This window comes from Diceros bicornis, chromosome 27, assembly GCF_020826845.1.
Source record: "Diceros bicornis minor isolate mBicDic1 chromosome 27, mDicBic1.mat.cur, whole genome shotgun sequence".
Taxonomy (NCBI): Eukaryota; Metazoa; Chordata; class Mammalia; order Perissodactyla; family Rhinocerotidae; genus Diceros; species Diceros bicornis.
The window spans coordinates 45,030,310-45,055,594 of NC_080766.1; the positions used below are offsets into that span (position 1 = coordinate 45,030,310).

General features: G+C 41.7%; 1 protein-coding gene across 1 annotated transcript in view; it reads left to right on the top strand.

Moving 5' to 3' along the window:
- The first annotated feature begins 753 nt into the window (after positions 1 to 753).
- PCBP3 (poly(rC) binding protein 3) overlaps positions 754 to 25,285 on the top strand; it is a 263,795-nt gene continuing 239,263 nt past the window's right edge. The window contains exon 1 of the mRNA XM_058523305.1: positions 754 to 853. The gene's annotated coding sequence lies outside the window, so the exon portion shown is untranslated. The remainder of the gene's footprint in view (positions 854 to 25,285) is intronic.

Here is a 25,285-nt window from a genome sequence, read left to right on the forward strand (position 1 = left end):
GGAGGGGCGCGGGCAGGGTGGCAGGGCGGGGCGGGAGGGACTGCCCTCTTCACTGACCACTGCAGGATCCGGCCCGCGAGCTCCAGCCGCAGCCTCCGGGCAGGGCGAGCGCGTCCAAGACCTGCGGGGAGAGTGGGGCCGGGGTCGGGCCGGGCAGGTCTAGGTCCCTTCGGCCTCCCAGGCCGGAACCGCCCCGGCCAGGGCTCCGCCCCTCCCCCGCCTGTGACCCCGCCCCGCCTCCCAGCTCCTTTTCCCCTCACTTGTGGCCCCGCCCCAGCCCCGCCTCGGCCAGTGACCCGCCCGCCCGAGGCCCCGCCCCATTCCATTTAGTGCCCCGCCCACCTCGGGGTCTCCGTCCCTGCTCTGGCCCCGCCCACAGGCAGTGGCCCGTCCGCCCAAAACCCCGCCTCCGCCCCGCCCCAATAGTCGGTCCCGCCCCATCGCTATTGGCACCGCCCCGCCCCCGCCCCCGTGACGCTGATTGGTTTCTTTCTGAAGAGCTTCCCGAGCTCCAATTGGCAGCGACCGTCGCCGTTCCGCCGTTCGATTGGCCCGCAGCGCCCGCTTTCTCGGGGCCTGCCCGTGGGAGGGGGCGTGGCCAGAGGCGGCGGGCGGTGCCGGATTGGTCAGCGGCGCAGAGGGGGCGGGCCCGCGCCGCGCGCAGCGCCTGGGCTGGAGCGCGAGGAGCCGCTACCGCCGCCTCAGTCGGCTGAGACTCGGTCGCCTCAGACTGCCGCCGCCGCCTAGATCGCCTCAGACTGCCGCCGCCGACCCGACCGCCCCGTCCCCACCCCGCGGCCCCGCCCCGGCCTCCCACCGGCCGGCCCGGGGCACGCCCTCTGCCGCGGGACCGGTGAGTGAGGGGTTGCGGGCGGGCCGAGGGCGGGAAGGGGGTCAGGGACCAGGTCGGGAGTCGGGAGTCGGGAGTCGAGCTGAGGTGGCGGCGGGGCCTGGGATCGGGTCAGGAACCGGGGCCGGGTGCTGGGCCGGGGTCGGGGGTCGAGCCGGGGTCGGGGACAGGGATCGCGGGTCGGGGTTCGGGCCAGGGCCGTGGCCGGGGTCTGGACCAGGGGCGACCTCCCGCGGCCGCCGACTTTGCGAGGCTCCGGGGCGGGGGGCGCACGCCTGGGGCCGACCGAGCCCCGCCGAAGGGCCGAGAGGCCGGAAGAGCCCGCCGGCCCGACCGGCTTGGGGGGGCGGCTGCGGCTCGGTGTGGGGCGGGGCGGGGCCGGGTCCGCGGGGTCCCCCGTGACCCTCCCCGCCCGACCCAGCCGGCGGTCCGGCCGCGCACTCCCGGGTCGGCGCCGGCCGTCCCCGAGCTCTCCGACTAGCCAGGCCGGGCGGGACCCCGACGGGGCGGATTGAAGACCGAAGTGACAAAGTGGCTTCGGGGAACGCGGACGCGCCTCCCGCCCCGTCTCCCCGCCCCTCCCCGCGTCCCCGTCCCGAGGGTGGCGGAGGCCCTGTGCTTCCCAGCCAGCGGACCTCTGCGCGGCGGTGCTCGGACTCCGTGAGCCTCTCAGCGAGACGGCTCACGTGCCCAGCCTGCGGTCGGGAAGAGATCTGGGGAAAACGCCCCCCGCGCCCGGGGAGGCGGGAGGGGTGACTTCCGAGGGTGCGAGGAGGTCACGGGCGGTGTCTGACCGCCGCGCCCGTGACACCGGAGAACGGGCCCGTGCGATGCCCCGCGTGCCCCGCCCTCAGACGCCCGGCGTCCGCCCGTCGTCTGTCCGCGCCGCTCGGTCCGCCCCGTGTCCGCGGGGAGCGGCTCGGAGGGGCGGGTGCCTGTCAGGGTCACCGTCTTTTCTTCCCTTATTTGGGGGTGCGTCAACGCGTGTGTCGTCTTGTTCCCCATGTGTTCGGCTCTGGACGTGTCGTTGAGTGAAAATGTTTAGTTTTTCCTTTTGCCTGGCAGCGTTTCTAATTTTTGTTTTTCCTGCTCTGAAGTGCATTACATGCATAAGAGATTTGAAAGTTAACAGAAAGTCAGATCTGAACTCTTGTGGCTCCGGCTTGGTTCCTTCCTCCCGCTTTCCTTCTCTCCACTGACGAGGAATCGTGGTGTGTGATTCCCCAGAAAGGATGCCGGGGCGGCAGGGCCCTGTCGAGAGGCCTTCAGAGACTAGACGGGGTGATACACAGACCCTGCTGCGCAGGCCCTCGCGGATCCTTCCCAAATTTATCTTGCGTTCAGGGGTGAACTGTTGCCCCCTTTCTGTTCTTTGAACTTGGCTTAGATGTGGGAACCAAAGAAGTGTATGGGTGTGTTCTTATGGAGAGAACTGATTCCCCGTCCTCTCATGCACAAGAACTCATCATCTTAGAATGTCTCAGAGATTTTGGTCCAGAGAAACTGCAGAACTGTGGCACTCTGGGGGGATCGCTGGCAAGATCCGACAAGACCTCACTGATCCTGGCATCAGAGGAGCTCGAGTAGTTGTGAGTGGTGTTTTCAGACTTGGAGAGCCATTGGAAACCGAGGGGTCTTCAAATACTGACGTCAGTCACTTTTGAGAACTGCTGTTTTTCACTTGTATGTAGATGTTGTTGTTTACACAGTGCAAGTTCATTACAAGTGTTTTAGAATGTATATAACTTTATGTATTTTCTAAGTTAATACTCAATATCATAAGGTTTTGATAAAGGTTTGATGGTAAAATGAGTCTTTATAACTAAAAAGATTGGGTGTCCTGCATAGAATTCAGGGCTTTGTGACTGGTGTTGCCACAGATGGTGCTGATTAGTGGTGATATTGGACATCAGAACATCACTTTTCCAGATATCTTTATTAATACTCAGGGTTGGGGAAAATACACAGCTTTATGATTACATTTTTTAGGTATTTATGAGAAAATTTCAACACGTGTTCATTTTGTTAGATGTTTAAAAAGAAGCTATCTTTTTTTCCTGTTGTTCGAGGGAGGCTGAGAGCATGCTGCATTTATTTGCAAAAGTCTCATGAGGTCCTTGAAACAATCTAGCCATTCGAGGCTGGTGCCTGTATTTCAGTTTCAACAATTTCAGTTCCTGGACCTGTAGCCAGTTCCTGTGTCAATGGAAAGTCATTCCTATGTTTACAGAAGTCTCAGGGCTTTATTGTAAAAGTGATCACTGAAGCAGATTTTAGTAGGTGGAAGTTGCACATCCCTTTGGTGAAGAAGGCTGGTCCTTTGGGCTATAACAAAGAAAAATACCTGCTCATATATTGGAATCACCCTTGATTTAAAGAACAGAATGAATACTGTAGATTTGGGGGCAGCTCTGATGTCTCAGCTCAGCCTTGGTGGCAAGGACTCCTACAGGCAAGTGGTGGGTCCACTGTCCATGGTGCTGAACATGTGTCGTCTATTTCTGCTTTTTCATTTCAAATTTGCTTTCCAGTATGAGAGTGGTTTTTGGAGTATGTTTTAAAACGAATGTCAGAATTCATACTATTAAAGAAAAGTTGAACAGAAGAGTTCTTTTGAACCTGGAAGCATGGAAGCATGACTTTTAAAAACTCAAGCCATGTTGTTGTCTCTTTTTTTAAGTGGATAATTGTGCCAACCCAACATTCTTTTTCCCTTGCTCAATCTCCTTCTCCTCAGGTGGGAACTTTTGAGTATGGACATCAAGTAACAAACCATTGAAATTAAATAAGACCCTGTTTTTGTAACAACCATGCTCTAAAAAAAATATACTCTTTATTATAATATATACACATATTTGTGCATAGAGGCAATTTGTTTTTACCTAAGCAGTGTCGATTGTAGCCCCCCCCCCCCCCCGCACACACAGTGGCATGGAGCATCCCAGCCTTCCTGGAGAGGCCTGGAACCCTCTGCATGTGTGGTGGGCTGTTGGGCAGTTGCCAGGCATTCCTGCTGGGTTGGAGCAACATCCACTTTTCTGTAATTTTGAGGACATCTTTGTAAATCATTTTAGATAAATCCTTCATTTCTCTTGAGGTTAATTTTGTCTGTTCCTTTGGAATTGCCCCACAGGTTAGCAATAAAAAATAATGAGTGTCACTTGTGCAGAGATTCTTCCACAGGATAGAAAATTGTGCATTAAGCTAAGCAGTGGATTGTTGAGGTGTTTTTGTTATGAGCATCTGAATTAGCTCTTTGGCCCCATCACTGGCTGTACACTTAACTGAGGTTACTCTTCAACATCTGTTTTGTTGAGGGAAACCCAGGGCAGCTTTCTTCTGCCTCCTCCAAGCTTCAGAAATGCTCTCCGAGTGCCTACTCTTTACCAGGCCCTGTGCTATGATCTGGGAACCCACAGGAGAATGAGACAGAGTTCTTATCATTGAAGGACTCACCACTTCCAACTGAGGAAAGGACATGTAAACATGGGGCCACACTCACTGCTGCAATTGGCATACACAGAAAGCTGGGTTGGTGGGCTGAGGAGGGGTGATTGATTTAGTCTGGGCATCAGAGAGGAGGGGGCCTTTGGGCCGAGATCTGGAGGATGAGTGGTAATTGTTTGGGCATAGATGGGTATAAATTGATTAGAAAAAGATGAGAAGGTTGGTAACTGGAGAACAAGGTGTGTGGTGGTGTAGAGGCTGGAGGTTTGGGGGGCACTGTGAAAGGGTTGGAACTCTGCTCAAGAGAGAGTTGAGGAGAGGTTGTGTGGTAGGCAGAATAATGGCCTCCCAAAGCACATCCTGTTCCCCAGAACCTGTAAATGTGTTAGGTTACATAGCAAAAAGGAGTTAGGATAGCAGATGGAATGAAGGTTGTTAATCAGGTGATTTTAAAATAAGGAGATTATCGTGTATTACCTGGGTGGGACCAAAGCATTCACAAGGGTCTTAAATGAGGAGGGAGGCAGAAGAGTTGTGTCAGAGTGATATGAAGTGAGGAAGACTCTACCAGTCATTGCTTTGAAGATGAGCCAAGAAATGTGGGCAGCTTCTAGAAGCTGGAAGAGGCTCTCCCCTAGAGCCTCCAGAAAGGAACACAGCCCTGCTGACACTCTGATTCTAGCCCAGTGAAACCTGTGTCTGACTTCTGACCCCAGGACTGTAAGATAATTTGTGTTGTGTTAAGCCATTAAATTTTTGGAAATTTGTTAGAGCAGCCACAGGAAACCGCTACAAGTTAGGACTCTGCTCTAGGAAGTTTTAGCTGATGAAGTTTAAGGAGGAAATAACATGATCAGATTGGCTGTAGAAGATAAAATAATCCAGCTGCTGTTTGGGAGGTTGCCCCAGGTAAGCGTGGTTCTGATCCCCAGTTTCACCTCCTGGCAAGACTGGCATCTGATATTGTCTTACCTGGCCTGAGCCCCACATGGAGTCTTCTTCCCAGCAGCCTGCTCAGTCTCCACCCCTGCTAACTGCCATGTCCCACTGGCCCACCTTTCCTCTGTGCTGGGCACTTGGGAGAGAGTGGACCAGGCACACATCTACAGGTGGGGTTGGTGGGGGATCATAGAGTAGGCCCAGTTCCAACCTCAGGGCTGTTGTCAAAGTATTTTCCAAAGGTTTGTTTCTTTACATCCTCACTAATCCTTTATAGCTTCAGATGTTTTCATTGTTGTCAGATGAGTAGATATGAAATGTATCGCTGTTTTAATTTGCATTTCCTTGATTACTGGTGAGTTTGAGGACTTTTTATCCATTTATTGGCCACTTGGTTTTCCTCTTCTATAAATTGTATTCTTATATTGTCTGTCCACTTGTTGCCTAGGTTGTCCTTTTTAGAGCTTTTTAAAAGTTCTTTATTTATTCTGGATTCTATTTGTGTCCTATTTTTTATCCTTTTAAAAATGTGTTGTTTTGATGAACAGATGTTTAATTTTAATGTAGTTGAATTTATCAGTCTTTTCCTTGTGGTTTGTAGTTATTGAGTCTTATTTAAGAAATCTATTGTTACCCCAAGGTCATAAGATGTGTCTCTTTTTAAAAAAAAGTTTGAATATTTGCTTTTTATATTTTACTTTGAACTTATTTTTGTGTGAGGTGTGAGGTAGAGATATAATTTAAGAATTTTTCCAAATGCATAACCAGTTGTACCAGTACCATGCACTGAGTACCATCCTTCCTCAGTGATCTGCAGTGCTGCCTTTGAGACTTACCAGATTTCACAGATGTGTGGATCTGCTTCTGATTTCTCCACGTAAATAATGATAATTTCATTTCTTCCTGCCCAGTCCTTAAATCATTTATTTAATTTTTTGTCTTGTTTCCTTTGTTTGGACCACTAGGCAGAATTGCATAGGAATTGTGATAAGGCTTTCCTCATATTGTTTTTCACTTTAAATGCAATATTTTAAAGCCTTAAATTTGAAGTTTTTTTTTTGGTTTAAGTTCCTTTCCTTCCGTTAAGGATGATCTCATCTACTAATAGTTTGATAAAAGATCTTTGTAGATCATTAATAGATTTTGAAATTTATCAAATGGTTTTCTTTACCTATTTAGATGATTTTATGTTTTTTCTTTTTCAAACTGTGACTGAGATGAAATATTTTAATCTTTTAATTTTAAACCATTATTGATTTCTTGGGATAGACTGTACTTTGTCATGATGTACTACATTTAAAAATTATTATTGGGGGGCGGGCCCCATGGCGTAGCGGTTAAGTGCGCGCGCTCTGCTGCTGTTGACCCGGCTTTGGATCCCGGGCGCGCACAGGCGCACCGCCTATCAGACCATGCTGTGGCAGCGTCCCACATAAAGTGGAGGAAGATCAGCACAGATGTTAGCTCAAGGCCAATCTTCCTCAGCAAAAAGTGGAGGATTGGCATGGATGTTAGCTCAGGGCTAACATCCTGTGTGTGTGATCTTCCTCACACACACAAAAAATATATTATTGGATCCAATATGGTAATATTTCATTTATGATTTTGGTATATATTTTCACAAGAAGTATTAATTGATAATACTTTTTTCTTGTATTGCCTTTATTCAGATTTGGAATCAAGGCGATGCTTCATCATCTCTGTAATAGTTTCTGAAAGGGAAGAATTTTTGTTCCTTGGAAGTTTGGCAGAATTGCTTCTTAAATGTTCTGGATCTGGACCCTTTTAGAACGTGGAGACTCTTGCATCAGCAATTAATTGCATTAGAAGGGTCACTCATCCATTCTGCTCACATTTCATTGACCAGAAGGAGTCATTCCAGCCACATCTAGTTTCCAATGGGACAGGGAGATGGAGTCTCCCACATCCCAGAAGCTTAGGACAACTGAATACTGGTAAATATTAGTAATATTTACCACACTATGGAGGCTAATTGATGTCTGTAGGTTTTGCAAGTGTGTTGGTCATCAAGGGACCAATTAGAATGTGAAGCTGGATATCATATCGGTTTGTGTTTGCTGTGAATAAACCGTTCCACTTACTCTCTCCAGAACCCACCTTGGGAATTCCTGCCTCATACCTCTCCTTATTGCAGAGAAAAAGTCTCCCTTTCTCATTCCTTCCTACTGATCTAAATCCTAACCATCCTTCAAGGCTGGCTCAGGTCCCACCTCCCTGCTGAAATTCTCTGCATTAACTCTGATCTGTGGTAAACTCTCCCTTCACTTCTTACAGTACCATCCTGCCTCAGCAGTGCAGAGAGCAGGGTTCAGTTGTGTTTGTGGGTGGTTGGTTGATCAGAAGAGTCTTCAAATCCAAGTGCAAGCTTCCCTCCTTTGGGCTCTGCACTGGGAGGCTAGGTATAGTGGATAGACTGTGTGAAGGTGGCCCAACCATGATCCCTACCTTCTAGTATTCCTGCCCCTGTATAGTGCCCTTCCATTGAAGTGGGACCTGTGACTCACTTCTAACTGATCGAATATGGGAAAACTGATGGAGTGTCACTTCCATGATTATGTTATATTATACACAATTCTATCTTGCTAGAAACTTGTTTAAAAACTCTCTTTGCTGGCTTGAGTAAGTGACTGTGTTGGGGAACCCCACACAGCACAGAACTGCAGGTACCTCCAGAGACAGCCAGTAGGAAGCAGGAGCCCTCAGTCCTACAGCAAGGAAACAACTTCTGCCGATAACCTGAGTGAGCTTGGAAGCAGATTCTTCCCTGAGCCTTCAATTGAGCCTCCAGATGAGAGCACACCCTGGCTGACACCGTAATTGCGGCCTTATGAAACCCTAAGCAGAAGACCCAGCTAAGCCTGCTCAGACTCCTGACTCACAGAAATTGTGAGATAATAAATGTATATTGTTTTAAGTTGCTAAGTTTGTGATAGTTCATTATGCAGCTGTAGAAAACTAATGTATCAAATCTGTACTGACCTCCCAGTAACCCTCACTAGAAGTTTGGGTTGATGAAGGGTGAATCGATTTGAGGTAATCAGTTTTTTTTAATTTAAAAAAAATTTTTTTTATTTATAAAAGTAATATAGATGTTTTGTGTAGAAAAATTGAAGTAAACAAAGCATAAAGGACAAAATAAACATCGTCCATAATCTTATCACACAAGGTTAGTGTTTTTTCTACTTTTAGGTATGTACAGTAGTCCCTCTTTATCCCCGGTTTTGCTTTCTGTGATTTCAGTTACTTGCTGTCAACTGCCATCCAAAAATATTAAATGGAAAATTTCAGAAGTAAACATTCATAAGTTTTAAATTGTGTGCTGTTCTGAGTAGCCTGATGAAATCTTGTGCTGGCCCACTCCCTCCCCTCCGGGATGTGAATTATCCCTTTGTCCAGTGTAGGCATGCTGTATACACCATCTGCAGTTAGTCACTTAGTAGCCATCTCAGTTATCAGATAGACTCGTGATATCACAGTGGTTGTGTTCAAATAACCCTTATTTTACTTAATAATGGTTCCAAAGCCAACTTTATTACTAGTTATTGTTGTTAATCTCTTACTGTACCTAATTTATAAATGAAACTTTATCATAGGTATGTATGTATAGGAAAAAACATAGTGTTTATAGGTTTTGGTAATATTCATGGTTTCAGGCATCTACTGGGTGTCTTGGAATGTATACCCTGTGGCTAAGGGGGGACTCCTATATGATATGCATTATCCTAAAGTTGAGATTCATTCCATAATATGTTTTGTGAACAAATTTTTTCCTTTGTACTCGATAGTGAGCATTTCTTTGTGTCACATCATATTCTTCTAAAATATGATTTTGAATGGCTGCATACTATTCCAATGGGTGTCCCAGTTTATTGAACTGTTTCCCTATAGCTGGACAGTTATGCTGCTTTAAAATATTTCCCATCATAAACAATGCTTTGATAAATATCCTGTACAAAAATAATTGTGTGAATTGCTGATTATTTCTGAAGGATAAATTTCTAAAGGCAGAATTATTAGGTCAAAGCTTGTAGATGTTTTTAAGCCTTTTGATACTTAACTATCCAGTTTCCAGTGTTTCTTAAAAATAATATAAAACTCAAACATCTGTTTCTGGAAGTCACCAGGTTGGGATATGACAGAACTATTGATTTTTGAGCATTTAGGTTCCTCTTTTCTTAACCCTGTTTGCAAAGTGCTTTTAAATTATTCATTAAAGTGCAGTATGGATTCTATTTATAGACACGTCTGCGTATGAGATAGTTCCCTAATGTCTGGGCAAAAAGCCTACGAATTGCTATTATCACATCCCTATCTTTGTAAATCCTTTTCTACTCCTATCCACCTTTTCTTTGTTCTCAAGCAAATAGAGACACTGAGACACATTAGGCCTTCTAGCCTTACGATTACTCAGATAAAATGGCTATTCTGAGCTAGCCCTTGTTCTTTTCTTCTCACCATTCATTAACTATTTGACTTCATTCATAAAGATACATCAGCAGAATATTTATTAATTCAAAAATATTTTTTCCTGATTCGTGAAATAATGAGTGCTTATTTAGAAAATTTCTAAAATAAAGATTAGCATCAAAAGCAGAATAAAATCTTTAATTCTACCACCCACAGATGACCACCATGTGAACAAAACTTGTTCATACTAGCTTATTCTTATATTGATTAGAGTCCAATGACTAATGTTTTGTTTGGGATTTTTGCATCCATGTCTATGAGTGTAATTGGCCCATAATTTTCCTTTCCTTTAGCTGTTCTGTCTCTAATTTGAAATGAATACTTATTAATTCACAGCTTTTCTCTTTTACTAATATGCTCATTTAAGGTGATACATTTCCTTATAAATAATGCTTCAGCTGCATTGTACAGAGTTTGATTTGAGGTATTTTGGTTATTGTTTAATATATGCTGTACACTGAATTGTGCCCCCTCAAATTCGTATGTTGGAACCTTAATAAGCCCAATGTGATAGTACTTGGAGATAGGGTCTTTGGGAGGTGGTTAGGTTTAGATGAGGTCATGAGTTTGAGGTCCTTATGATGGGCTTAGTGCCGTATAAGAAGAGACCAGACAGCTTGCCCTCTTTGTCTCGTTCTTCACCGTGTAAGGACACAGCACGAAGGCAGCCATCTGCAATCCAAGAAGAGGCCCCTCACCAGGACCTGACCATGCTGACACTCTGATCTCAGACCCCCAGCCTCCAGAACTGTGAGAAATAAATGTCTGTTGTTAAGCTACCTAGTCTATGGTATTTTGTTATAGCAGTCCAAGGAGACGAAGACAAAAATTTTCTAATTTCCATTATGATTTTTCTTTGATTTGTAGGTCATTTAGAAGAGTATTCTTAAATTTCCAAACATATGCATATTTTCTTATTTTATTCTTCTCCAGCACAATTGCTTTGCCCTAAGATCTTACTTTGTATGATTTTAATCCTTTGAAATTTGCCAATGGGTCTTACAGCCCAGAATATGGTCTATAAGTTTTCTCAAATGTTCCTGTGTGCTTGAAAAGAATTAGGTTCAATGTTCTGTATATTCTATTCAGCTAACTTGATAAGTATATGACTCACATCTTCTGTTTTCTTACTATGTTTTTGTCTAGTTGTTATATCTATTGGTAAGATAATTACACAATTTCGTTATGATTATGGATTTGTCTTATTTCTCCTCGTAGTTCTGTCAATTTTTATTTATATGCTTTGAGACCATGTTAGGAAGGGCATGCAAATTTAAAATCATGTCTTCCCGATGAATTGAGACTTTAATTATTACGAGTGGTTCTCTTTATCTCTAGTAATGAATCTTTGCTTTTATGGTATCATATGTCTAATGCTAATATAGCCAGACTAGATTTCTTTAGGCTCATATTTGCATGATATCTTTGTTTTTTATCATTTTACTTTCAACCTTACTATATTCTTTTACTTTAGATAAGTCTCTTGCAAAGATTATACAGTTAGATGTTTTTCCTCCAGTCTCATAATCTTTGTCTTCTAATTGAACATTCAGTTCATTTACATTCAATGTAATTACTGATCTATTTGAGTTTAAATCCACAATCTTTTTATAGATTTCTCTTTACCTACATTTTCTGTGTTTATTTTTCCCCGTTTCTTATATCATTTTAAACTAGTGTTGTGATTTTTCAAAATCATTCTACTTTTCCACTCTCTCGAGTACATTGGAGGTTATATTCTATTTTTTTTCTTTTTGTGGTTACCATGTAAATTAGATAGTGTATTATTAGCTTATGCAGATAATGCAGTTATACCTTCCTCCTGGGCCATGCTGAGATCATGGTTTCTTAGAATACTTGAACTCCCTCCAGATTTATATGTGCTTGTTATTGTGTATTTTAATTCTATGTGCTCTTTTTAAACTCAATGAAATAATATTAATATAACCAGTGGTATTATTTAATGTACCATCAGTGTTCATTTAGATTTATTCACAGCTATTTTCGTTCTTTGGTTTTCATTGCTGTCTGACATTTCTGACCTTCATTCAGGGGTCGTTTCCTTTCTGCCCAAAGAGCCTTCTTTAGAAATTACTTTACTGCAGGTCAACTGGTAGTAGACCCTCCCTATTTTTTTTTTCTGAAAGTATTTTGATTTTACTTTCATTCTTGTTTTTATTCTTTCAATTTACTTAAAAATTTGGGTGGGATATAATATACATATTATAAAATTCACCCTTTTAAAGTTTATGATTCAGTGGTTTTTGGTATATTTACAAGGTTGTATAATGATCATGACTACCTAATTCCAGAATATTTTCATCACCTTAAAAAGAAACCACATACCTGTTAATAGTAACTCCTCACTCCTCCCATCCCCCAGTCCCTGGCAACCCTTAATCTCCTTTCTGTTTCTAAGGATTTGCCTGTTATAGACATTTCATAAGAATGGAATCATAAATATGTGGCCATTTGTGTTTGGCTTCTTTCGTTTAGTATAATATTTTCAAGATTCATCCATGTTGTAGCATGTATCAGTATTTCATTCCCTTTTATGGCTGAATAATATATTACATTGTATGGATATATCACATTTTGTTTATCCATTCATCAGTAGGGTAGACGTTTGGGTTGTTTCCACTTTTTTGGCTATTGTGAATAATGTGCTATGAACATTATTTTGGGTGTTTACTTAGGAGTAGAATTGCTGGGTCATATAGTAACTCTATGTTTAACTTTTTGAGTAGCTGCCAAACTGTTTTCCGAAGATACTGCACCATTTTACATTCCCACCAGCAATGTTTGAGGCTTCCGATTTTCTCACATCCTCAGCAACACTTGTTATTTTCCAGTTTTTTCATTATAGCCATCCTAGTGGTTGTGAAGTGGTTTCTCATTGTGGTACTGATTAGCATTTGCCTAATGGCTGATGTTGTTGAGCAGCTTTTCGTGTGCTTATTGGCAATTTGTATATCTTCTTTGGAAAAATGTCTATTCAAATCCTTTGACCATTTTTTAATTGGATCGTGTGTCTTTTTATTGTTAAGTTGTGAGAGTTCTTTATATATTGTTTACTAGTCCCTTATCAGATACATGATTTGCAAATATTTCCTCTCCAACTGTGAGTTCTCTTTTCACTTTCTTGCTAGTGTCCTTTGATGCACAAAAGGTTCTAATTTTGATGAAGTCTAATTCATCTGTTTTTTTCTTTGGTTGCTTGTGCTTTAGGTGTCATATTTAAGACAACATTGCGGGCCGGCCCCGTGGCTTACCGGTTAAGTGCACGCGCTCCGCTGCTGGTGGCCCGGGTTCGGATCCCGGGCGTGCACTGACGCACCACTTCTCCTGCCATGCTGAGGCCGCGTCCCACATACAGCAACTAGAAGGATGTGCAGCTATGACATACAACTATCTGCTGGGGCTTTGGGGGAAAAAATAAATAAATAAATAAATAAAATTATGGGGAAAAAAAAAGACAACATTGCCTAATTCCACGTCACAAAGATTCACACCTATGTTTTATTCTAAGAGTTTTACAGTTTTAGCTCTTAAATTTAGGTCATTGATATATTTTGAGTTAATTTTTATATATGGTGTGAGGGAGGAGTTTTACTTCATTCTTCTCCATGTGGCTATCCAGTTTTCCTAGCACCATTTGTTGAAAAGGCTATTTTCTCATTGAATGGTCTTAGCACATTTTTTGAAAATTAATTGACCATAAAATATGGGTTTATTTCTGGACTCTCAATTCTATTCCATTAATCTATATATCTCTCTTTATCCCAGAACCACACAGTCTTGATTATTGGAGCTTTGTGTTACCTTTTGAATTTGGGAGGTACAAGACCTCCAACTCTGTTCTTCTTGTTTAAGATTGTCTTGGCTATTCATGGTGCCTTGCACTTCAGTATGATTTTTAGGATTAGCTTGTCAATTTCTGCATTAAAGGCAGCTGGAATTTTGATACGGATTGCATTGAATATGTAGATCATTTTGGGAGTATCGCCATCTTAACAGTATTAAGTCTTCCAGTCCATGAACATGGGATTTATTAGCTGTAATAGTTTTTTAGTGCATTCCTGAGGATTTTCTCTATATAAGATTGTGTCATCTGCATGTATAGATAATTTTACTTTTTCTTTTCATGCCTTTTATTTCTATTTCTTGTGTCATTGCCCTTGTTAAAATATCCAGTACAGTGTGGAATTGTTTTGGCAAGGCTGGACATCCTTGTCTTGTTCCTGATCTTAGAGGGAAAGCTTTCAGTCTTTCACCATTAAGTATGTTGTTAGCTGTGGGTTTTGTAGATGCCCTTCATTAGGTTGAGGAAGTTTCCTTCTATTTTTATTTTGTTGAGTGTTTTTATTATGAAAGATTGTTGTTGTCAGATGCTTTTTCTGCATTTGTTGAGGTGACCGTGTGATTTCATCCTTTATTTTATTAATGTTGTGCTTTACATTGATTTTTGTATGTTGAACCAACCTTGCATTCCTTGGATAAATCCCAGTTGGTCATGGTGGATAATTCTTTTTATATATTGCTGATTCAGTTGGTTAGTGTTTTGTTGAGGATTTTCACATCTGTACTGTTAAGGCATCTTGGTCTATAGTTTTCTTTTCTTGTGATATCTTTGTCTGGTTTTGATATCAGGGTAATACTGGCCTCATAGAGTAAATTGGGAAGTGTCCTTTTCTCTTCTGTTTTTTGGAAGAATCTGTGAAGGATTGGTGTTAATTCTTCTTTAAATGGTAGAATTCTCTAGTGAAGCCATCTGGTCCTGGACTTTTTGTTGTGGGAAGTTTTTCAGTTATTAACTCAATATCTCTATTTACTTTAGGTCTATTTACATTTTCTATTTCTTGTTGAAACAGTTTTGTAGTTTGTCTTTGTAGGAATTTGTACATTTCACCTAGGTTATCTAATTTGTTGGCAAACAATTGTTCATAATATTTCTTTATAATCCTTTTTATTTCTGTAAGGTTGGTAGTTTCATTTCTGATGTTAGTAATTTAAGTCTTCCTTCTCTTTTTCTCGGTCAGTCTAGATAAATATTTGTCAGTGTTGTTGATCTTTTCAAAGAACCAGCTTTTGGTTTCATTGTTTTTTCTCTATTTTCTATTTTATTTATTTTTGCTCTAATCTTTGTTTTTTTCTCCTTCTGCTTGCTTTGGGTTTAGTTTGCTCTTCTAATTTCTTAAGTGGAAGGTTGGGTTATTGATTTGAGATACGTTTTCTTTTTTAACATGGATGTTCACAGCTATAACTTTCTCTAATCACCACTTTCACTGTCTCACATAAGTTTTGGTATGTTGTGTTTTCATTTTCAGTCATCTCAAAGTATTTTCTAATTTCTCTTATGAATTTGTTTTTGATTCCTTGGTTATTTAAGAGTGTGTTGTTTAATTTCCACAAACTTGTGAATTTCTTAAGTTTCTGTTATTGACTTTTAATTTCTTTCCCTTGTCATCAGACAAAATACTTTGTATGATTTCAATCCTTTTAAATTTTGAGACTTGTTTTTCTGGCCTAACACCTGGTCTGTCCTGGGGAATGTTCCATATGTAGTTTAAAATAATGTGTTTTCTGTTTTTTGAAAGGAGTGTTCTATAGATATCTGTTAGGTCTGATTGTTTTATAGTGTTGTTAAAATATTCTATTTCCTTGCTGATCTTCTGTCCTGTTTTTCCATCTTGAATTGAAAATGGGATATTGAAATCTCCAGCTATTATTGTTGAATTGTCTAATTCTCCCTTCATTCTGTTAATTATTTGTTTCGTGCATTCTGGGGCTCAGTTGTTAGATACTTATGGATATAATTGTTATATCTTATTGATGAATTGACCCTTTTTATCATTATAAAATGCCCTTCTTTGTCTCTAATAACAATTTTTTGTCTTACAGATCATTTTGTCTGATGTTATTACAGCCACTCCAGCTCTCTTTTGGTTACTGTTTACATGATATATATTTTTCATCCTTCCACTTTCAGCCTATTTGTGTCTTTGAATTTGAGTATCTTTTGTACACTGCATATAATTGGATCACATTAAAAAAATTCCAATAACACAATTTCTGCCTTTAGATTTGGAATGTTTAGTTCATTTACATTTAGTGCAATTCTGAGAAGGTGGGATTTATTTCTGCAATTTTGCTGTTTGTTTTCTATATGTCATGTCTTTTTTGTTTTCTGTCCTCCCTTACTTCCTTCTTTTGTGTTAAATAGATATTTTCTAGTGTGCTTCTTTTAATTCCCTTGTCATTTCTTTTACTATTTTTGTTAGTTATTTTCTTAGAGGTTGCCTGGGACTTCTTACTATTAACAATTTATAACAATTTAGTTTGGATTAATACCAATTTATTTATTTTATTATTATTATTATTGTGAGGAAGATTATCCCTGAGCTAACATCTGTTGCCAATCCTCCTCCTTTTTGCTGAGGAAGATTGGCCCTGGGCTAACATCCATCTCCATCTTCCTCTACTTCCTATGGGACACTGCCACAGCATGGCTTGACAAGTGGTGCGTTGGTCTGTGCCTGGGATCCGAACTGGTGAACCCTGGGCTGCCGAAGCGGAGTGTGTGAACTTAACTTCTGTGCCACTGGGTAGGCCCCAATACCAATTTAATTTCAATACTATATAAAAACTTTGCTTCTGTATATCTCCCTTTCCTCCCCCTCCTTTGTATTGTTATTGTCCTACAAAGTACATCTTTATGCATTCTGTGGATATCAACACATAATTATTGCCTTTTGCATTTATCTTTTATTTCAGGTAGGGCAAAATAGTTACAAACAAACATTGCATTTATACAGTCTTTTATATTTAATTCTGTAGTTACCTTTAGTGGTGCTCTTTATTTCTTCACCTGGATTTGAGGTACTGTCTGGTATCCTTTCATTTTAGCCTAAAGAAGTCCTTTTAGTATTTCTTATAGGGCAGGTTTCCCAGCAATATATTCTGTCAGTTTTTGTTATCTGAGAATGTCTTAATTCCTCCTTCACTTTTGAAGGATAATGTTGCTGGATATGGAATTCTTGTTTGGCAGTCATTTTCTTTTATGATTTTGAATATGCCATCTCACAATCTTCTAGCCTCCATGGTTTCTGATGAGAAAATAGCTGTTACCTTTATTGAGGATTCGTTTTACATGATGAGTTCCTTCTCTTGCTGCTTTCAAGATTCTCTTTTTGTCTTTGTCTCTTGATAGTTTGATTATGATGTGTCTAGGTATGGATGTCTTGGAGTTTATACTTAGAGTTCATTGAGCTTCTTGAATGTTTTTCATCAAATCTGGGAAGTTTTTAGCCGTTATCTCTTCAAATATTTGTTGTACTGCTTTCCCTCTCTGCTTTCCTTTTGAGAGTTTTGTTGTGCATATGTTGGTATGCTTGATGGTGTCCCACAGGTCTCTGAGGCTCTGTTCTTTTTAATTTTTTGTAACGAAGACTTTATTCAAGTGGACTACTACAATGGAGTTTTGTAGTAGGGGAGAGAGATTGGGCTCAGCTCTTTCTCTGTTCGTTTTTCTTCTTACTTTTTGTTCCTTAGACTGGAAGATTTCACTTGACCTGTCTTCACATTCCCCAGTTCTTTCTTGCCTGCTCAAGTGTGCTGTTGAATCCCTCTAATGAATTTGTCATTTCAATTATTGTACTTTTTAGCTCCGTAATTTTTATTTGGTTCCTTTTTGTGATTTTTGGCTCAATGAGTAGTCTCTATTTGGTGAGACATCATTGTCATCCTTTCTTTTAATCCTTTAGTTCTTTGAACATATTTGAAACCGGTTATATGTAGTATTTGTCTTATAAGTCCAACATTAGAGCTTCCCCAGGGACAATTTCTATTGATTGCTTTTTTCCTGTGTATGGACCATACTCTGTTACTTTTTTTGTATGTCTCATAATGATTTGTCAAAAACCAAACATTTTGAATAATACATGTGGCAACTCTGAAAGTTCGATTCTCCTCTCTTCCCTGGGATTTTTGGTGCTGCAGCTTGTTGCAGCAGTAGTTTTTGTTTGTTTGTTTAGTGACTTTCCTGAGCTAACTCTGTAAAGTTTGTATTCTTTGTCATGTGTTTCCACTGAAGTCTCTGCTTGGCTAGCTTAGGGGTCAGTTGATGATTAGACAGAGACTTTCTTAAATGCCAGGAATCAGTATGTCTCCTGGTCTTTCTCAGGGGGTTCTCTGTGTGTATTGGGGCATGCTTCAACCTTTAATCAGGCGGTTTACAACTCTGCCTTAGTCTTCAGTTCCTGCTTGTGCAGAGTCTCAAAGTCAGCCCAAGGTGAGTGCTTATAGCTCTCAGGTCTTTCCTGGACATACATACAACCTTGGGTATGTGCATAGTTCTATATATACATGTGCCCTTCTAGATTTCCAGGAATATATTGGAGTTTTTCATATCTCCTGTAGACATCTCATTCCCCAACTTTTCCTTTTAAGCATTTGGGTTAATGTATTATTTGCCTCAACTGTTGTCCACTGTCTCAGTTAGTTACAAAATTAAACAATTGCCTCTAATTTCTTTGACATACACCTCTTGAAGAAAATGCTTTTCATACTGGACAAGCTCTGACTCAGGTCAAATAAAGAGAGCCTTTTAAGTGGAACCCATTAGCCATGTCCAATAATGACAGTTCTCTGGGATTAAGGCTTTGAAGGAGTTCCAACCCTATTCTTTCCCCTTCTGTGGCTGCCAGGCTGCTGGTTTTCACTATGATTGCAGGCTGTTGGTTTTCAGACTGCTGTAGAGTTGAGGTGGCATTGGGGGGAAATGAGAATAGGGAAAGTTAAAACACTACAAATTTGCTGTTCTTACAGAGGTGCAACCATTTTTATTTAACAAATGCTCTCCAGATTCCTCTAAGCCTTTGATTAAATTCCAAGATTTCTGAAAAAGTTGAATCTGACAATTTTTGCTATTTTTTCATTGCTTTTACAGAAGAGGGAATTTTTGGAGGTCCTTACTTTCTATTTTCACTGACATCTCATCATCATTTCACTGACACCTGTCACCTTTATTCCTAAAATAATTTTTTTCCTGTATATTGCATTTCATGTTGGCATTATTTTCCTTCAGCGCACTGGAGATATCTTTCTACAGTGTTTGGCTTTCATTTTTCCTTTTCAGAAGTCAGTAGTCAATGTAACTGCTGTTCCTGTGGAGGTAATCTGTGTGTTTCCTATTGCTTTTAAAGGATTTTCTCATTGTCCTCAGGTTTCTATAGTTTCATGCATCCCTCTCAAAAGGTGTGTTGGCATCCTGTATCTATGGTATGATGTCTTTCATAAGTCTGGAATATTTACTGCCAGTATCTTCAGATATTGCTTCTGCTTCATCTCTCTTCTTTCCTTCTAGGACTCTAATTAAATGTGTGTTAAATTTCTCGCCCTATATTCTCATGCCCTCTCTTTTGTATTCCCCATTTTTGTCTCTCCATCCTTTAGTCTGAGTATTTTCTTCTGACCTAGTTTCCAGTTCACCAATTCTCCCTTCAGCAGCACCTAGTCTGCTTTAAACCCCATTCATAATTTTTTTACTTTTCGGTTCTAGATTTTTTAAAAAATTTTAAATGATGCTATTTTTTATAGCTTTAAATCTCTCATTTATGTTTTTGACTATACCAAGTACAGTGTTTTTTGTTTGTCTTTCCAATTTTTTTTATTGTAGTAAAATATACTGACATAAAATTTAACATCTTAACCATTAGTGGTATTACATACATTCTTAATATTGTGCAACCATCACCACCATCCATCTCCATAGCTCTTTTCATCTTGTAAAACTGAAACTCTATACCTATTAAACATTAACTCCCCATTTCCCCTTTCCCCCAGCTCCTGGCAACCAGCATTCTACTTTTGGTCTCTATGATTTTGACTACTTTAAGTACCTCATATGAGTAGAATTATACAGTATTTGTCTTTTTGTGACTGGCTTATTGCACTTCGCGTAATGTCCTCAAGGTTCATCCGTATCATAGCATGTCAGAATTTCATTCCTTTTTAAGACTGAATAACATTCCATTGTATTTATTTACCACAATTTGCTTATCTAATCATTCATCAGTGGACACTTGGGTTTCTTCCATATTTTAGCCATTGTGAATAATGCTGCTGTGAATATGGGTGTACACATATCTCTTCAAGACCCTGTTTTTAATTCTTTGGGGATATACCCAGAAGTTGAATTGCTGGGTCATATGGTAATTCTATGTTTAATTTTTTGAGGAATTGCCATACTCTTTTCCACAGAATATAGTGTTTTTTATTTTAGTAAAATGTACACTTTAAGTGTATAGTTCTGTGGTATTAAGTACATTCACATTGTTGTGCAACCATCACCACAATCCATCTCCAGAACATTTTTCATCATCCCAAACTGAAACTCTGTCCCTGTTAAATAACTCCCTCCCCCAACCCCCTGGCAACTACCATTCTACTTTCTGTCTCTATAAATTTGAGTACTCTAGGTGCCTCAAATAAGTAGAATCATACCATATTCGTCCTTTTGTGACTGGTTTATTTCACTTCACAAAATATCTTCAAGGTTCCTACATGTTGTGGAATGTGTCAGAATTTCCTTCCTTTTTAAGGCTGAATAATATTCTGTTGTATGTATATACCACAGTTTGTTTACCCATTCACCTGTCGATGGACACTTGGGTTGCTTCTACCTTTCGGCTATAGTGAATAATGCTGCAGTGAGCATGGGTGTACAAGTATCTGTTTGAGTCTCTGCTTTCGCTTCTTTTGGCATATATCCAGAAGTGGAATTGCTGGATCATATGGTAATTCTATTTTTAATTTTTTGAGTAACCACCATATCGTTTTCCACTGCAGCTGCACCATTTTACATTCCTGCCAACAATGTACAAGGATTCCAATTTCTCCACATCCTCACCAACACTTGTTATTTTCCATCTCTTTGATACTAGCCATCCTAGTGGGTATAAGTGATATTTCATTGTGGTTTTGATTAGCATTTACCGTATAATTAGTAATGTTGAGCATGTTTGTATGTGCTTATTGTCCATTGGTATATCTTCTTTAGAGAAATGTCTATGCAAGTCTTTGGCCATTTTTTAATGGGGTTGTTTGTTTTTATATTATTGAAAGGGTAGTTTTTTTGATAGTCTATATTGGGTAATTCTAATTTCTCATGTATTTGTGGATCTGTTTTTGTTTTCTGTGATTTTTACTGTTTCTTGCTCATGGTGTCTTAGTTCTTAGCATGTGCTTGACACTGTATTTTAGAATTATTTTGAGGAATAATTTGAGACCTAGGATGATTGTATCAGTTTTGGAGAGGTTTTAATTTGTTATCTGTAAGGTTCTTTATTCTTAAAGGAGCCACCTTAATCCTGCTGCAGGCCTGAGGCCAACCAGATGAGCAGAAAAAGACTGCCAAGTGTGGGAGGGCTGGGTTGCTTTTCAGGACTTCTCTCCCTTTAGGGTTTAGACCTTTGTGCTTCCAGCACAAGTTGAGGGCTGGTTTCTCACAGTCCGATTCATGCTATTGCTCTGTGTCTCTAGTCCCCAGTATCTGGATTACTTAAGGTAACTTCAGCATCTGTAATAAAACTCCCAAATGTCAGGACCTTACACAGAAAATTTACTTCTCTCATTTAACAGTCTACTGTGGATGTTACTCATGAGCTTTCCTCTGTGTGGTGATTCAGTCCTAGCTCCTTGCAGCTCTGGTTCTGCCATCTTATAGGTTGGTAGTGTCCTCTAAGGCCTCAACTTCCTTTTTGTCCAGCTGGCAGATGGGGAGTACAGTGTGGAGGAGGCACACATGCTTCTCACCTGTGTTGGCCCAGATATGAACATGTACCATAACGGCATGCATTCTACTAGTGAGATCTAGATGTGTGGCCGCCCCCAGATGCAAGTGTGAGATCGGCAAAGTATAGTCCCTGGTTGGCAGCTGCATGTCTCTTTGGTGGACAGTCACCTCTGCCTCAGTCTTTCCCCTTGGCCCCGAAATATCCGTGCACATCCTCCTTTTACAGCTCTAATAACACTCATCTCCTCCAGGGAGACAATCAAATCCAATGTGACTCTTGAGGTTTGGTGACTGAACTAACACACAGGTTATCTGCTGCTCACACTGTACAATAGCAGAGCTGAGCCAGGACAATTGCAAATTAAAAAACCTTCCCATTTTGAAAGGGGAGGATGGAAAATAAACATCAGTTCTTGGTCCAAAGCAAGAGTGACACCCCGTGGGCAGGTATTGTGAGGGTGTCTGTCAATGACTACTAAGCATATGGTTCCACCAGAACTCACCTGGCACCTGTGATAGAACAGGTTGGGACCACACGCCATGGGGAGCCATACAGTGTCAAGGTAAGAGTGTATTAGAAAGAACCTGTTACAGAATTTTGGCTTTGGTTGGGTGATTTTGGGGAGCGTCCAAGAAAGTGGGGTGCTGTCAGTATGAGGGGACAATTTTATGGTTGAATACCTCAATAAATCTTATCTATAGGGAGGGTGGACTATGGCGAGGCTAATGCTGTGATTTGTAAGGAAGCAGCCATCACTCATGTTAGCTGTGAGAGGGCCATGTCTGGTGTTTTGTGACTTGGACAGAGTTCCTATTTTGTTTGTGCTCTAATGTGATAATGGTGTGGTCTTGTCTTCATCCCTCCTGGTCCCAGTGTGGCCTTGTCTGCTTCTCCCACCTCCTGCCCTGGGAATAGGGCAGGAAGAACTCCTGGCTGTTGTCCTCCAGGACTGCTTTCCCTGCCCCCGAGAGGCTTATCCTTGTCCTTGGTCCTCTGTGGACACATCTGGCTGGGGCCTTGGGGTGAAGGCTTCCTTGGGTGGTGAGGGCTGCACAGATTCCATAGCTTGTTTCCTGCTCATGGAGATTTGTAGGCTTGGGGTTGTTTTGACAGTCACTGACTTTATTTTAGGCTCATGTTTCTTTAACAATACAATTCCCCCCAAATTCTAGTAGCTTTTGATCTGTTTGCTTCTGGCAGTTCCATGTGCTAGTAACTACACTCAGAGTTCTTTCCTAGTCATGATCCTCCAATCTGCATCATATCTTTGCTTTCTCATGCCTGCGACTCATCTCTCTCCTTCTATTCAGAGTATCTTGAAGGCATGGCTGTGGGTGGGAGAGAAACCCTGTAATCTGATCTGTGTGTACAGCTAAGCCTTCTCTCTTTTTTTTTTTTTGTGAAGAAGATCAGCCCTGAGCTAACATCCATGCTAATCTTCCTCTTTTTGCTGAGGAAGACGGGCTCTGAGCTAACATCTATTGCCAATCCTCCTTTTTTTCCCCAAAGCCCCAGTAGAAGTTTGTATGTCATAGTTGCACATCCTTCTAGTTGCTGTATGTGGGATGCGGCCTCAGCATGGCCGGAGAAGCGGTGCGTCGGTGCGCGCGCGGGATCTGAACCCGGGCCGCCAGTAGCGGAGTGCACGCGCTTAACCGCTAAGCCACGGGGCCGGCCCTAAGCCTTCTCTTTAATCGAGGAGTCTTTTTGGGCTTTTACTTCTCAGAACACTTTCAGCCTTACATCTTACTCTTAGGGTGCTGAAAGGGCAGCTTTCCCCACTAGGCGAGCGTCATGTTTCTGTACTGTCGTTAGATGCTCTCCTGTCTTTCTCAAGTTGGCCAGGTTTGCCTAAGCTCGTCCCTCTCTGTGATGCCCAGTTAAGCAAAGTGGGTTACGGTCCCCCAGACTACTGGTGCTCCCTTTTCTCCTCTCTCTGAGGTGGGGGCTGGGCATGAGTGTGATCTGCCTTCAGATGATCACCAGAAACGCTTGGCAGTGCATAAAATAGGGCTTCCTCATGACCAGCTGCCTGACAATGATTTTTATTATGGCATCATCCCTGTACATTTGTGGCAGTTTTCTAGGCAGAAATTAGAAGGGCATGGCCTTGTAGTCTATCTTTTTTTTTTTTTTTCCATATTTACATTGGAAAATCAAGCCTTTTCTAATTTCTTACAAGAAAAAAATAGGACACCAGTTTTTTTTGGAATAAATTGGGATATAAATAAGATAAAATCGATAAAGAAAACAGTTTTGAATTCAAGTTACAGTGATGTAGAAGACACACAGGGGCATCCTTTGCCTGTGGTAGCCGGGGCCTGGGGCCTGTCCCTTGCTCTTAGTCTGTTCTGCTTTGAAAAAAGGGGGATCTGAGTATCTGGCCTGTATTTCTTTTAAGGCCATTGCGGAAGCAAAATGAGATGATTGACGTGCAAACACCTTCAATAGTAAGTCTCTCTGGGTGGATAAAGCATTATTATTTCATCCTGAAGTACTTTTGGGGATAAATAATTTATGTAGCACACTAAGTTCATCCTTTGAGGCCAAATGCTCCTTCTATAATGTACCCAAACCAGCCCTGGAAACTTACAGCATCACAGAAGAGGGCCAGCAAATGTGTCCCTCTGTGATTTGGACTGAGTTAGGTACTTTTCCAGAGAGCTCTGAGCTCTTTTCATAATTATCCTTAAGCAAATAAGAAATAGTCCAAAGTGGTGACACTTCATAGAGAGTGCATGCAGTTTATCGTTATCTGTGGTAGGACAGTTAATAATCATCTGTAATACTCAGTGTCCCAGACTGGTAGTTTGAGTTTTCATGGAATTTTAAACACAGGAGATTTTGTAATAGAACCATGTTTCTTACTAATGTCTTTCATAACTCCTTTTCATTAAACTGTCGCTGAATTTTCTAGACTTTATTAATTACCTCATGAATTAAACAGATAATAATGAAGTAGACTGTTTTGCTTACTGAGAAATCATTAATCTTGAGGTAGCCATACTTCTCTAGTCCACTTAGGAAGCTGAAAGTTTTGGTTTAGTGGTCTTTCAAATTCATGTAGTATCCACGTGATTAGCATGGAGGCTGATGATGCTTTTATCTCAAGGCTCTGGAATGACTTGTGGACTCCTGATCCCCACGGGGGTCTGTGGTTCTTGCTTTGTCTGCCTTGCTTCCCTACTCCCGAAGCTCCTGAAGCTCGGCTGCAGCCCCCACGTGGCATTCCCCCTTCCCCTGGCACAGTTGGATACCCGGTGGCCTCTTGCTCTTGGACACCAACCCCGCCACTCCCCTGGTTATTTCTGTTTCTCTTGCTCTGGGCACCACTGCATCTTCCGGGCACAGCTTTTTCTGGCCTGACAGGGATGTACTGGAGCCAGTGCAGTGTCCCCGTTGCCTGGTGCTCTGCAGCAAGATCTCAAGAGACTCTCCTATCTGGAGAACAGAGCATAGTTGAGGCAAGGCCCTATTCTTTACTGGACTTGCTGAGGATGGCCTGGCTCTCAGGGCTCCCTTCCTTCAGGCCCAGAAGTAAGTGGCTGGGAGCAGCGGGGTTTGGGGTCAGTTCAGTGAGCAGGCTCCGTGGTGCATCAGAGTCCCCCTGCCTCCTCTCGGGTGCTGAGGCCGAGGTCCTCGGCTGGGCCTGTCTGCCCGGGGTCAGATCTTGTTTAGGTAGGCATACCCCTACAGACAGGCCCAGGCTCAGCTTGTCCCCCAAGGGAACCTACAGGTGAGCCTTTAGCTCTATTACTTGCAGCAC